At 39.8% G+C, this 15,066-nt stretch overlaps 5 non-coding genes across 5 annotated transcripts; all 5 read left to right on the top strand.

Moving 5' to 3' along the window:
- The first annotated feature begins 682 nt into the window (after window positions 1-682).
- trnar-ucg (transfer RNA arginine (anticodon UCG)) lies at window positions 683-755 on the top strand. Its single transcript has one exon. It is a non-coding gene; the product is annotated as a tRNA-Arg (tRNA).
- A 242-nt stretch (window positions 756-997) lies between these two features.
- Window positions 998-1,071, top strand: trnat-agu (transfer RNA threonine (anticodon AGU)). The gene has a single exon. It is a non-coding gene; the product is annotated as a tRNA-Thr (tRNA).
- A 306-nt stretch (window positions 1,072-1,377) lies between these two features.
- Window positions 1,378-1,451, top strand: trnai-aau (transfer RNA isoleucine (anticodon AAU)). The gene has a single exon. It is a non-coding gene; the product is annotated as a tRNA-Ile (tRNA).
- Window positions 1,452-1,952: 501 nt separating this feature from the next.
- trnar-ucg (transfer RNA arginine (anticodon UCG)) lies at window positions 1,953-2,025 on the top strand. The gene has a single exon. It is a non-coding gene; the product is annotated as a tRNA-Arg (tRNA).
- A 265-nt stretch (window positions 2,026-2,290) lies between these two features.
- trnai-aau (transfer RNA isoleucine (anticodon AAU)) lies at window positions 2,291-2,364 on the top strand. The gene has a single exon. It is a non-coding gene; the product is annotated as a tRNA-Ile (tRNA).
- The last annotated feature ends 12,702 nt before the right edge of the window (window positions 2,365-15,066 follow it).

The raw sequence follows: 15,066 nt of genomic DNA, 5'->3' as shown, positions 1-15,066 counted from the left end.
TTCAGTGCTGCAATGTACGTAAAGATGTGGGTGTAAAAGTATAATGAAACATTCCAAAAGTCCACCAAATACATCACCTACAACTGATGCAAATCCACAGTTTAGCTTGATTTCAGCATCATGAGAGCTGCTAAAGTGAATGACTGAAATCCTGCGCATTACTTGTGCCATTACAATCAACTGTGGCTTTTTCCCTTTAACACAAATACAGGTGGACTCTCTGTCATAGAAAATATACAATCAATCCATGAAGTTACACCACGTTGAAACAGCAAGTACAGCAAGGTTGATTAGAATTAATTAAAACATTTCTAAATTTGTAGCAGCTGTTAGGTTAAGCATGGCATTTCAGATGCCTCTGTCTGCTTGACAATTCAGAACTTTTTGTTTTATTTGGTGACAAAATACTTCTTAAGAAATTTAGAATTAAGGTCATTCCCCTCCACAGAAGCTAACTGACCAGCTATACAGTTTGCCTATTTTATGTTCTGTTGCTGATCCATTCTGAAACAAAGTTTATCACAAAAAGCAAGTCAGAAGAGTTGGATTGAGCGGTCTACCAAGTCCTCCACAGAAACAAATTGGCCTCCTATACAGTTTGCTTTTGTGACAAATGCTTAACTAGGTGACACGCAGCACCTAAACTGTGCAACTTTTGAACTGTGAAAGTTAAGCTTTACAGGACCACGTGGCCAAATGGACAAGGCGTCTGACTTCGGATCAGAAGATTGAGGGTTCGAGTCCCTTCGTGGTTGAAGCCTCTTGCCTTGTTTACAAATTCCTCCTCCACAAACAGCAACTTGGAAGGTATCCTCGCCTACATGAACGTCCCAAATCCAACAGCTTCGTTGCTTATTCATTCTTGTTAATTGAATTTTGCAAAAAAAAAAAAAAAAAGGGAAACTGAGGCTAACTAAACAACCAAAAAATAGACAGTGTTTTTGTCTGTCTATTATCAATTTAGGGACGAATTTTGCAACAAAACAACAGAAAAGTGGGTCAGTTAGCTCAGATGGTTAGAGCATGGTGTTAGTAACACCAAGGTCATGGGTTCAATCCCCCTACTGGCCAGTCATAAAAATAAATGTGTCCTCAGCTTTCAGTGACTTTGCTTTTACTTTTGAGAATAAAGGAGTCTCGCATTACATGTCAAATGTTACCAGACAAAGGTCTTCATAAGCTGTTGCTCTGCAAAAAATAAATACTGAGGAAAATGTGTGCATTAATTCCACTCAGTCTCACATGCAAAGCGAGTGGTCTACCAGTTAACATAACTTCCCTCCACTGACATTGACTAAACAACCCAAAAAACACACTACTTTTTGTCGTTTCTCCTCAATTTTGGGATAAATTTTGCAACAAAACAAAGGAAAACTGGGCCGGTTAGCTCAGGTGGTTAGAGCGTGGTGCTAATAACACCAAGGTCATGGGTTCAAGCCCCATACTGGCCAAACATGAAAATAAATGTGTCCTGTGCTTTCAATGCAAAGCTTGATATACTTATTCTAGGACACCAAAGCCATTAGGTTAATCATCATACTAACCTACAATAAGAATAGATTAGAATAGATTAAAACATTTCTAAAATTGAAACAGCTGTTAGGTTTAGTCTGCTTGCCAATTTATAATTTTTGTTTTGATTTTGCGCCACGTGTTGAGGGACTTAGTGACAAAATACTTATTAAGAAATTAAGAATTAAGGTCATTCCCCTCCACAGAAGCTAACTGACCAGCTATACAGTTTGCCTATTTTATGTTCTGTTGCTGATCCATTCTGAAACAAAGTTTATCACAAAAAGCAAGTCAGAAGAGTTGGATTGAGCGGTCTACCAAGTCCTCCACAGAAACAAATTGGCCTCCTGTACAGTTTGCTTTTGTGATAAATGCTTAGCTAGGTTCCACACAGCACCTAAACTGTGCAACTTTTGAACTGTGAAAAATAAGCTTCGCAAGACCACGTGGCCAAATGGACAAGGCGTCTGATTTCGGATCAGAAGATTGAGGGTTCGAGTCCCTTCGTAGTTGAAAGCACTTGCCTTGTTGGAAGAAAATGTGGGAATGTGGTTTACAGATGCATTTCTCCTCCACAAACAGTAATGTAGAATGTAGCCTCACCTACATGAACACCCCAAATGCAAGCATTTTTTTTGCTCTGTTGCTTATCAATTCGTTAAATTAATTTTGCATAAATAAAAAAAAACCCTAAAAAAACTGATTCTAACTAAACAACCCAAAAAGAGAGACTATTTTTTGGGGGAAAAGAATTTTCCAACAAAACAAAGGCAAATTGGGTCAGTTAGCTCAGATGGTTAGAGCATGGTGCTAATAACGCCAAGGTCATGGGTTCAATCCCCATACTGGCCAAACATGAAAATAAAGGTGTCCTCAGCTTTCAATGCAAAGCTTGATATAATAGGATGTATCTTGCTCTGCACAAGGTAAATGCTATGGAGAGCATTGGCATTAATTCCACCAGGACTCACATGCAAATCAAGCAGTCCACCAATTAAGATCATTGCCCTCCAGTAATACCAGCATTTTCAGTTTTGTTTCTTATAATTTTATTTTATAAATAAAAAGATGAAAGTTGAGTCAGTTAGCTCAGATGGTTAGACGTTGGTAATAATGTCCATGCTTTTATCTCCTCAAGACTTGATTACTGTAATGCTCTGTACTCTGGGATTAGTAAGGGAAACATCCGTCGACTGCAACTTATTCAGAATGCTGCTGCCAGGCTTTTAACAGGTACAAAGAGAAGTGACCACATCTCTCCAACCCTTGCTGCTCTCCACTGGCTGCCTGTGAGTTTAAGAATTGATTTTAAGATTTTACTACTTGTTTTTAAAGCCTTAAACGGTCAGGCTCCTGCCTATATCCGTGACTTGCTTTTACCCTACAAACCTGAACACTGCCTGAGATCCGCTGGCTCAGGTTTGCTTGTGGTCCCAAGGTCCCCTCTTATCACAAAAGGTGACCGGGCCTTTGCTGTCCGTGCTCCGTAGCTGTGGAACTCCTTGCCCGGCAATCTCAGGCAGGCAAGCTCAGTGGATTCTTTTAAATCTCTTCTAGAGACTCACTTTCATCGATTGGCCTTCTCTTAATCCTGTTTTATTATTGCTGTACTGTATGTTTACTTTGTTGGGGATGGGTGTTAAGTTAATTTTTTAAGGCCAATTTTATTTCTCTTGGTGGTTTTTTATGCTGGCAATTGTATTGTACGTGATATGTTTTATCTCTGTTGTACAGCACCTTGTAACTCGTTTTTGAAAGGTGCTATATAAATAAAGTTGTTATTATTATTATAATAACGACAAAGTCATGGGTTCAACCCCCATACTGACCAAAGATAAACATAAATCTATTCTCAGTACCATGTTTCAGGTTCTGATATGAAGTTGGATCAAATGAGATGTATTTTTCTTAGCAAAAAAAAAAAGTTACAGCTTACATCTGTGTCTGTCCACATGCATATGTATATATGTATATCGTACTCATGAGAATAGGACAGACAACCTGAAAATGTAATGCCACCAGCTACGGCTATTGCCTGCTTGGGGCATAAAAATATCATAGAGAATGTGGTCAAATAAATGTTTTCAGCTGCTTGTTTAAGAATCTGACTCAAAGTTTGAATTAATAAGATGTATTGGGATGGGACTGAACCCATGAGAAGATCCATGTTGCTCTACAAAGAACAAATATTTTGGAGAATGTGGACATTAATTCTGCTAAGTCTCAAATGCGTAGCTAGTGGACTACCAATTAAGGTATTTCCCCTCCAAAGAAGCTTACTAGGCAGCTATACAGTTAACCCTTATGACAAAGCTCAGCTATCTCCTGCTTCAACCACTCTAAACCATGACACTTTTAAACTGTTATGTCTCAGGTTCTGATATATAGTTTGATATAAGATATATTTTTTTCTGTCTCAACTTGCTTTTGATTTCCTTGGTTGCAGTTTTTTGTCATAGCTTAAAATAATCCCTCAGATTTCTCCATTATGTGCATCCAATGTTCACTCATGATAAAGTCTGAACACCACTGTACCTTCTATACGAGTTATAATTTATGATATAGTCAGGGTATTCCTCGTTTGCTTTTAAGGTCAAATCAGATCATTTGTTACAGATGGTAAAGGTACAGACGTGGTGAAGGGATAAAAAACACTTTATGAAATCACCTTTTGTTATTCATTCCTTCCTTCTATAATAGTTAATAGGGCATCATGCTGACGCAAGCTGGGGAGCTGTGAACCAGTGTGTGGTGTTTGGTGCCTCCGACTCTGTGAGTCATCGTGTCACCTACTGTGATCGGGTTGTTAGGTCAAAAGAACAGCAAGCCGTTGTTGTGACAGCTAATAATATGTGAGCTGAGACTTGTTTGGAGGAGGTGTACTGTGTGTTTGTGCGTGTACCTGCAGGTGTGCTGTGGAGCTGTGCACATGTTGTTTTAAAATATTAGAAATAATCATCCAGTTGAAATCAAGCACTTTAACAGCCAATGCTTTGGTGGTTCATGTCATAAGACCTCACTTCATTTAGCAACTGCATCAATGAGTCACTTTGTAAAGTGAAAGGTATTTAGAGTTTGCAATTTTCTCACATTTAGCTACAAGGCTTAAGAGTATTGATTATGTCAAAGCTGCACTAATCAATATTTTTATATTAACAATGGATCCAATGTGTGATGTGATCGGTGTCACTCCTGGTGACGAACCCATCCTGCTCTATACAAAATGTTAAGCTCTTAAAATGTAAATAATCAACTAAATATAAGTTATTGTCTGAAGATGGGCATTTACAAGGGGTCATAGTTTACCCTAATTCAGTTTTTTATTTACCAATTATTGCTTATTCTCTGTGTGACCTTTCTCTTTGTTTGTTTGTTTGTTTGTTTTTCAAGACAAACAGGAAATAGGGCGGTATGACAGTGTGTCAAAGTATGGAAACATATAAGTTAGAAAGGAAGACAGGGTCTGAGCTAGTGAGGAAGCAAGAAGGCAAGTGAGTCATTGAGTGAACAAGCAAGAATACGTGTTAAAAAAGACATTTATTAAAGTCCAGGTAAAGCAAAATCAGTAATACCTTTCTAAAAACGTTGTGAGACGTGAGAAAATGCTTGTTGAAAATTGAAAAGACTGTGAACAGTGTACTGGACTGTGGAGTTGGACTTTTAAATTGTTTTGCACAGTTTCAGGCAGCCCTAAAAGCCTGGCTGATGAAACACTGGAGCCACCCTTACTATAACTCGTCTCCTTCTATATAAATACTATGTTACTACAAACATTGAATGCACAGCATCAGTGTCGCAATATATAAATGAATAACATCTCTAGTAAATGCCGCAATCACATATATATACACAAGCAAAATAGCCATCACTGACAGAACTTTCAGTCTGAATTGGCTAACGTTACCTGGCCCACCAGCAGATGCTGCGCAGTGCTTTGCGCTAAAGCTACCTGCTGAACAAGCAGCTCTCATTCCCTAGTTCGGAGGGTGTGCTATGCAACCACAGGCTGTGTTTGCTACTGGCTTACTGTACGTTCAAACCAGAAGCTTCCAAAGAGGCAAAGTCTGAAAAAAAAATATTTGTGGCAGCTTTGGTCGTACTTGTCAATTTAAAGGAGTAGCAAAGCGGACTACTGGCTTGAAAGCAGCGTAGTTGCTGCTTGCTGTTGTCCAGTCAAAAAGCTCATCGTTGGCCTACAGAAAGTTAAGTTTGGTCAATGAAAACAGAAACAGAACACCTAAAAAGGTCATAATTAAACAATAAAGCCTGCTATTCTCTCCTCTATTACTAACATTACACACTTTAAAACTCACCAGACCAACCAACTACCTGGGCGACGTGGTCCCAAGCCTCATTCTTTTTATTTTAGTCTCTGTAACAGAACAGCGACACATTATAAAGGACTGAGTGGGCGCAAACGCAAGTAATAAACTTATCGATATCCATTGTCGGAACAAGTGTGCTGTAGGAAGCAAAGTTACATGGCTTGTTGTCTGGGACCCGCTTCATTGAAGCACCTCAACATTCCAATTGGTTGCTGCCGAACTGCTTCAGAGCTCATTACCATAAAGTAAAACTAGTTTTAACTCCCCTCCGAACCACTCCGGTCGCTTTGGTCGCCCAAGACGTGCGGCTGACAACCAGGTTGCAGAAGTCGCCCAAGTCACCGGGCTCTCATTGAAAACTAATGACTTCCGCTGTTTTGGAAGTTCTGGTCGCTTTTGGTGTGAACGTACGTACAGTTAGCTGCTAACAAGAGTCTGTCACTACGGACATGTTCGTTCTTCGGCTCAAAGGGTGTGTGTGCTGTGCCGCTATACTGTGTGTGCTAACATTACTGCCTTAGCTGCTAACAAGAGTCTGTCGCTGCACAGTGGCTCATTCTTCGGCTCCGGGGCTGTGTATGTTACTGTGCCACTGGCTTAGCTCATAATGAGCATCCATCGTTTGCAGCAGCTCAGTGTTCATATCAGCTCCTTCAGTGGACACACCCCCGGCATCTCAGAGCAGAGAATACTGTCTCTCTTTTCACAATTTTGAAACCTAATCTTATATACTTAGCGATTCTTTTAATCATTCAAATTTGGTTGGATGGTTAATGGCACATTTTTTTCTGTGTGACAAACTCATTACATGTTTTGCTTTACCTGGACAAAAAGTTAAACTACTGAGTATTACGGAAGCCCTGAGAGGCAAGGTATTTTTTTTATCTTATTTTTCATTTTTGTGGACAGCCTAAGTTTACCTCAAACATAGAATATCATCTCTTATGTATGACATATGATCTATATAGGAGACAATATCTCCTACATAGGAGATAAAGTTAGGTTTTGGCCAACATTGCATAATAAAAAAAAAGTCACTTTGCCACTCAGGGCTTTCGTAGAGTAGGGCCAATTTAACATTTAAAGAATAAATGTATAATGACAGACTGGCAAGTGTAACACAATTTTTTTAGTTTCTCCTGTTTTCTCCAGTTGTGTCTAAGCAGTCTTTGGATCATGATCACAGCTCTTTATATTTAAAGCCTAAAAGCAGGCAATTATAAAATTAGGCAGTGTGGTGAAAATGTATTTTTAAGATGGTCTTATAGGATAGTACTTCAAAACATCTCTGAAACTCACAGCTCTGGCATTGCTCGCTCTCGAACCTTGTTCTGCAGTTACATATCTGTCCTTGCAAGCTCTTCATTCTCATCTTGTAAATTATTAACCTGTTAGTTGTTTCTTGATAACAAACTGCCAAATCTCAAAACTGATAAGGCAGTGAAGCATACCTTTGTAAGCTGCTTTGGATTAGAACCTGAGCTCGAGTAATCACATAAGTGATAGAGAAGCTGGGAAATAATAGGTTGTAAATGAAAAGAAAGAGCATGTGAGATAGTGAGAGTGAAAAAGTATAAGTGCGATGAAGTGGGAGAAGGAAAGAGTAGTTAACGTCCGGAGTGGCTGTGGAGAGTGCTGAGTGGGTGGGGTGGTGGAGGAGGAGGAGGAGAAGAGCTGAAGCTGGTCTCAGCCTCCTTCTCAGAATTATCCCTTAGTGACGCAAGCTCCTCCACTCACATCCTGACAGCTGCTCCCTGCCTGGTTACAGCACTCCTCGGCCTGTCCAATAACAGTCATGTTCATTTCCGCTTTAATGCATGGCTTTCCCCCACTGGGTTTACCAATACAGCTCCATTTAGGCTCATTAGTACATGTTCACTTACCTTTTTGTGTTTTCTTCTAATCTGTGCACTAGTGGGACCTCAGTGTTGCATACACACTGGATCTACCTTTTTTCTTTTTTTTTTTTTTTGATGAAGAGACACTAAAAAAAAAAAAAAAAAAAGCCATCATTCTCATTCTGCTTCACTGGGCTGTATTACATGGCAGTACAAAAAAAACAATAATGACTATTATAAAACCCATTCAAAATATGCCTGTTTAGAACAGGCCGATTGCTTGACTCGACACTTTGCTTCTTTAGGTCCTTAGAAACACACCTTGGTTTCAAATAGCTATAGATGTATTATGATGTTAAGATATGACAAATATTGAATTATGTTGCTATACTAAGTCAATGTGCCTTAAAATAATGTAAAAAAGAATGGATGTTCCTAGTAAAGTTCTGATTAAGGGAGTGTGAAGGATAATCTATTCTGTGAGCGAGTACCAACTCTGTGTGAGGTCAGGAAATATAGAGTGGAAGAAATCTGTATCAAGACCCTGTGTCCTCATATGAGGGCATCACATTTTTGGGTTTACTTGACTTCATTCTGCTTGACTTAGACCTGTTGTCCTCGTTCGTGGACACTTCTTTGTGCCATCTAGCGGTAGTAAGAGCACAATACACTAATCCATGTAAAGACAAGATGGCTGCCATCTCTGCCAAGTCAGTCTGCAGCTGATTCTGACACAAAAGAGGCCAAGGTCCAGAACCTGATCACATTTTATAGGTGAAACTTGTTTGTTTAGGCTATTATTAATAATATTTGTGGTTTGATATGGCAACAAATTTGACCAATTTTAGCAACAGTAACAAGCTAAGACTCGTTAATTAGTAAATACTCATTTGAAGATGTTGGGACTTTTTTGTCCTCTCATTTGACGACATTGAGACTTTATTATCATTGACAATGTTTAGTTTTTCATACTTATCGGGTCCTACTGATCCCAAATAGCTTGGAGAAATTATAAATGCATACCAAACAAAAGTTAGGGTTTCAGGAGGATGAAAACCAATGCAAACATGAAACTCAATGGTATACTACTATTGACTTGTACTATGCTTGTACTATTACTTTAGAGGAAAAACACTGTAGGTCTTCGATTACATTTACACAACAGTGACATGCTGAATACATTGCAGGTCATGTCGCCATTAATATTTAGAACATGTGCTTCATCCTCCCCCATAGACACATGAAAGTAGTAGAGGACTTTTGACAAAATGAAAGACATTTACACCGTAAATGAATGCACAAAAGGCACATATTTGTTCATTGATATTCAAAAGAACAGGAAGTTTATATTATGTAAATGTATACATAGATCAGACAGATAGATCAGCAGTTAAAAATTTGACTATGGCAAAAAAAAAAAAAAGACTGCATAGACTACTAGCATTGTGAGGCAGTACTTGCTTTAAGCTAAATGCTAAATTAAGCATGCTTAAGTTAAAATGGCATGAGATTGAAACCAGTCATTAGTAATGTCATTCTTACATATTTTGCCCTTTTATGGAAACCACTAACATTCCTACGTCATCTTACAAAATGACAAATAACTTGTCAGTTCGGGGCACGCTAACTTCTCATTGCGCCAGTGTTTCTCTGCCACCACACAAAAGGCTATTAAGTTACTACTCTCTGATGGGTCAAGGGGACTTCCACTGTGACATTATTGCTATCTAACCCATTCATCTGCCTGAATACTTTGAGGGGGGAAAAGGCATTTACTGTGTGTATCTCCTTCCTTTACAGCCCATTCATGAAATCTGAGTTGCTTCCCTGAGGCCTTGAGACATGATGACCAGCAACAACAAGTAACATTGTAATAATTTTCCACGATGGCTCTTATGTTTTTTGTTTATTCATTGAACTAAATCTAAATTAAATAGACCAAATTGAAAGATATGAAGCCAAATCACCTGTAAAAGTGCCTGAAAAACAAAAATAGCATCAGTAAATAGAGAGAGGGATGTGTATCAATCCTTTAGAGAAAACAATAGTTGTGGGCAGATTTTGGTTGGAACTGACAAATCCCACTGTAAGACTATATTACTTTACAGCATCCACCACAAATGTATTTGACAAACCCATCATGGTCACAAATTCTTAACAGATGCTCATTTGCACTCATGGCAACCACAAATGTCTTACTGCGAATGAGCAATAAACATGAACAGGAAGAGCTCAGCGCCCCTTTGCCCTAAAGAGACAGCGAGTTTGTTTTGACACTGGTGGGATAAAAATGGAGACACTCCGACTGGCTGTACCAGATAAAAAAAATCCTCCTCCACTCTCAGTCATCATAGTAGTCTTTTTTATGCTCTCATCTGAGACCTTAAATAGCTTTAATGTCTGAACACACACAAACTACAAAGTCTGTAAGCCATTCATAATGACCAGGAGTAGGGAAGAGTGGGGTGAGATGCGCCAGTTTTACTTGAGGTGACTATAAAGAGAGGGCATGGCAGTAATGCGTCCAACTAAAATATGTACATATATTTCAGGATGTGTGGCATCCCTGGGAACAACCACTTTGGATCTTAAATAAACTGTCAATTCAATACCAAATTACTTATTAAAGCTCTTTTAAATAACATCAAAGGCCAATTTTAGCAGTAGATAACATGTCGAATACATAAAAGATCTTAAGTAGGACTACATAATATTTAACATTTTCAGAATAAAATTAAGTTAAACTCTAACAAAATCAACTGCAATTCTCAGAACCAGGCTACAACACAACATGCCACTTGTCAGTGCTGCAATATTCTTCAGTATTTTCCGACTCCACATTCCCAATTCTAAAATAAATGAAAATTGTGGGGCAAATATTTTTTATAAATAAGAATAAAATGAATTTATCTAAATAAATCTGATTTTTTGGGGGGGGTCAACTTGTGTAACTTGAACGTATTTATTGCGCTCTTAGAACTGTACTAATACTAGCATTTCTGGCTCTGTAAAAACATCATCAGTTAGTTTAATCAAGCTCAGTTAGGGGCTCATATTCTGATAATCATCTATATCCACTGATGTATACAGTAGTCCCATATACTGGGAGAAAGGGACGATGATGAGGAGAATTGGGAATCTGTGAGAGGTGAGAGATGAGAACGTGAGTGGACATAACATGCCTGAGACCCTGAAACTAGAAGTAGCATTAACTAACAGCGAAGCAGTGAAAAGGAGGGTGATGGCTGGCTCCATGTACTATTGGCTGTTTAAGAGAAATAAACAGTAAAGGTAAGCATATGATTCTCTGTCTAATGAACTGAACTGAGAGAGGGAGAGAGTGTGTGTGATATTATTTTAGTGATAAAATAAAATAATACAATGTACAATTAGAATAAAATAATATGTTAATGATAATCATCAGTCGGGGTGGGTTGCGCCACTGGCACAACTTAACCCAGGCCTTTTGGCACAAATCACCCCATCCCCACCGAGGCCGGTTCTACGCAGGGGCAAGAGGGGGCAATGCATATATGAGGGGGTGGTCATAAATGTGAAGGGGGCATCATGCTCCAGCACATTTTTGCCATAGGTAGAGCTGACAAATAAAGGTCACTCACTCACTCACTCACTCACTCACTCACTCACTCGCAGGATGCCCTATAGTGCCCTATAGAGGGTGTCAAAGCACCGTGGTCTCAAATGTGCTCGCCGCTTGTTTTGTTGTTGATAACAGTGTTTTCTACATGGAACTGGGTTGCTGTTAGCTATGTGTCCAACCCCCAACCTAAAGAAATGGATTGCACTTTGTCAGGCCTCTACCCTAAGACCTGTCCAACTTGGGTGTCCCACTTGAAGACTAAGCTCCTGCTGGTATAGCTCTTAGGGTCACTGAGGCATGCAAACCCATAAAGTGGCAATCCCTCAGGGAGGAAAACTGAAAAATAAAATAAACAAGAGGGTAAGAACCGGCCTCGGGGCAATGCCCCCTTAAACAAATGTCTTGCCCCTGCCGAAAAAGACACAAATCAGAAAAATTTTCTCATCTGTCTCCACTCCACACCGTGCTGTGTGCCGGCTGACCCTCTCCCCAGTAAACACCCAATTACTATTTAGCATGCATTATCCTGCAGATAATTATTAACATGGTTTCATGTCATAGCATATGAATTAGACTACTTAATTTATGGTCCTGATGATGCAACTCATAAATAACAACTCCGCCTTGTTCACATGAACGCACTCGTTGCTGGAGAGGAAAACCCAGAGTTGGCAGAGTTGATAAAAGTAATAAAAACACAAATGTTATAAAATACTCTAAAACATTTTCACACTATATCAGATAACTAAGATGAGTTTATATTTCCCTTGTTTGTTAAGCTATGTATTTCATTTTATTTTTATTTTTTCCCCCTTTTTTGTTTAATATTACATTTTTTTCAGAACCTAAGGTTAAAAGCACGTCCTTTGTCATCAGTTTTCAATCTTGTATTGTAAGATGTTGACATTTGTTTATTACACTTTTGTTTACTCTGGAAATAAAAAAAAAAGTTATAAAAATGAAATTAAAATGTTCACAAAAAAAGAATGACAGAATGACATCAGCAGACAGGAAGTTACCCTCAGCAACCGTTGCTATGGAGAAGCTGTTGGAATGCTTGTGACTGAAAGTGTCTTTGTGACATCACGTTACACTTCTCAGAAGCCTTCAAATAGGAGAGAGATCCAGCTACACACGCGTGTATTACAGTCAGGTCCGAGTTTTGACAGAGACAAGGTTTTACACAACTTCAGTCTGCCACAGAAAACTTAAGTCTTTTACAGACCAACACTTTCTGCAACAGACCGTTTATCTCATCCACGAACACTACCGTTACTGAACAACAGTGCGAAAAAACAACAACACAAACAAAGGGGGCCGTCAAAATGCCCCACAGGGTGCCCTCAGAAATGCTCAACAGGAGATCCAACACCTTAAACAGCAGATGGACAGCCTGTTGAAGCAAAATTCTGAATTGCGGGCTGAAAAGGACAAGATTTGCCAGCAAGGTCAAAAAGACCAGCTGCAAATGAACCAGCTGAGGGAGCTGCTAGTTTCGAAGGACAGGGAGTTGCATGAAAACTACTGCAATTATCAGACCATTGAAAGGCAGGAGATAGAAATCTCCCAACTCCAGAAAAGTCTGCAATACCAGACAGAGAGGGTGGAAGCCATCAAGGAACTGAATCTGCAGGAGTTAGCATCCATGGCAAGACAGCTGGATGATGAGACAGAAAGAGCCTCAGAGCTGGAAGAGAAAGAAGCTGAATTCTGGCACCGTGAGAAAGCATGGCAGAAGAAAGTCAGCGACCTGGAGGAGAAGTCCAGGCAGGAGCTCGCAGAGGCAGAAGAAAGATGGAAGCTGAAAGTGCAACAGATGCAGGATGAGCAGAAAGAACTTGAAGAAAAGTTCAAAAAAGACATGGCTCAGAAAGAGCAAATGTGGGAAAGAAAAGAAAATCATCTGGAGGTCAAAGCTACACAGCTGGAGGTGAACGTTACACATCTGGAGGTGAAAGTTACACAGCTGGAGGTAAACGTCACACAGCTGGAGGAAGAGAGGTCAGAGCTGGAAGAGCTGTGTTTGACCATGAAAAGGAAGATGAGAGGTTTCTTTTCCAGGAAGAACGAGGATAGAGAAACAACGCTGCAGAACATGAAAATCAAAATGCATGCGAAGAAAGAGAAGGTGGAGAAGGCCAAGAAAGAAAAGCTGGCAAAAGAGGAGAAGGCTGGGGCCAAAAAGCAAGGTTTTTTCCAGCGGTTACACAGGAAAAAGGAGTGTGACATCAGCAACATGGTGGTAGAGGAGGAACTCGCTGGTTGTTCAGCTTGGGTTGGACAACAGTAACTCCCTCCTCTCACTCCATCTAAACCTTTCCACCACCCCTCACCCTTCTACCTCATCCCCTCCCTCAGTCCACGCTCCCTCACCGTCCACCTCTCCACCCTCTTATCCTGTTAGATTAAGGGCAGCACAGTGGCTCAGTGATTAGCACTGCAGCCTCACAGTGACACCTTCACCTGTCCTGCTGTGGGCCCCACAGCAGACACAGGGAGAATATACACACTCCCCACAGTGAGTGTGTATATTCTCCCTGTGTCTGCTGTGGGGACACAGGGAGAATATACACACTCCCCACAGTGAGTGTGGGGAGTGTGTATATTCTCCCTGTGTCTGCCTTTAATATAGTTACTTTCGGGTTTTCTCCTGGTGCTCAGGTTCTCCCGCTACAATCAGTTTGGCAAAATTAAAAATTGGTTTTGACAAGCTGATGCTACACTGCAGTGCTGGCGTAAATGTGTGTGAATGTCATTAAATTGTTGCATGATACCAATACAGTGGAATATTCCAAGGTTTTCAAAAAGCTGACACTACACTGCAATGCTGGCTTAAACGTGTAAAAAAAGGTGGAGTAATAGCATTAGTTGAAAGTGTAGAAATGGGTCCAATTAGTATAAATATCATTGATAAGTTGAATTATACCCATGGAATATAGACAATTAACTTCATAGAGATTGAGCTGAGGCTCACCTCCCATGTTTCAGCTTTCTAGTCAAAAACATAGCTTGTCTTGCTTTTATATAATATTATAAGAGAGAACACACCCTGATGAACACAGTGTGTGAAATGTGTGTGTGTTGTGTCAAAAATGTGATCAGGACAGCAGGTTAACTGCTAAGTGACTCCTGGATGAGGCAGTTAATCCCAGAGATTTTGTTAAAGCACATCTCACAAACTACTGACCTTTCCTCAAACACAGTAACTCGGATCACTATAATTTGTATACTGTGAAAGAGAGGACAACCTGATGAATAAGCAGTGTGAAATGTGTGTCTGTAGTGACAAAAGTGTGAGCATGGCCGCAGGTTAGAAAACTGGTATGATCTGCTCTCCTCTAAAGATCTCTTGTCTCACTTGACAGTGAGTTAACTGCATCAGTTGATGGACTTTCTCTCACTTTCAGGCTCACTGTGACAAATGTGTACGTCTGTTTGCTTCTAAAGCAACATGTTTTAAAAGAGCACAAGTTTTACTCAAACAGAGAAGCCAAAGTGGATAGATGGACAGGTATAGCATTATTTATCCAAGCTATAGCATTAACTAGAATTGTCTTATTAACTAAAATTAAATAGCTATTGTTGCTTTGATCATTTATGTACTCCTGTTCTTACCCTCCTTTCTCCATCCAGACCAGGCCCCTGTACTGCAGAATAAACCTGGCTGTTCCAGTGCTGCAAAACTTCTTTAATCATGGTGACACAAGGCAAGATCTCAGGCTGAGCAGAGAGTCCCTGGAGGTGCTGCTGAACACGTTTTAAATAATTTTATATTGTTCTCTGTAAATAG

The sequence above is a fragment of the Epinephelus lanceolatus genome, chromosome 15 (assembly GCF_041903045.1).
Source record: "Epinephelus lanceolatus isolate andai-2023 chromosome 15, ASM4190304v1, whole genome shotgun sequence".
Lineage (NCBI taxonomy): Eukaryota > Metazoa > Chordata > Actinopteri > Perciformes > Serranidae > Epinephelus > Epinephelus lanceolatus.
Note: the sequence above shows the minus strand (reverse complement) of the source record. Positions and strands in the feature narration are given on the sequence as shown.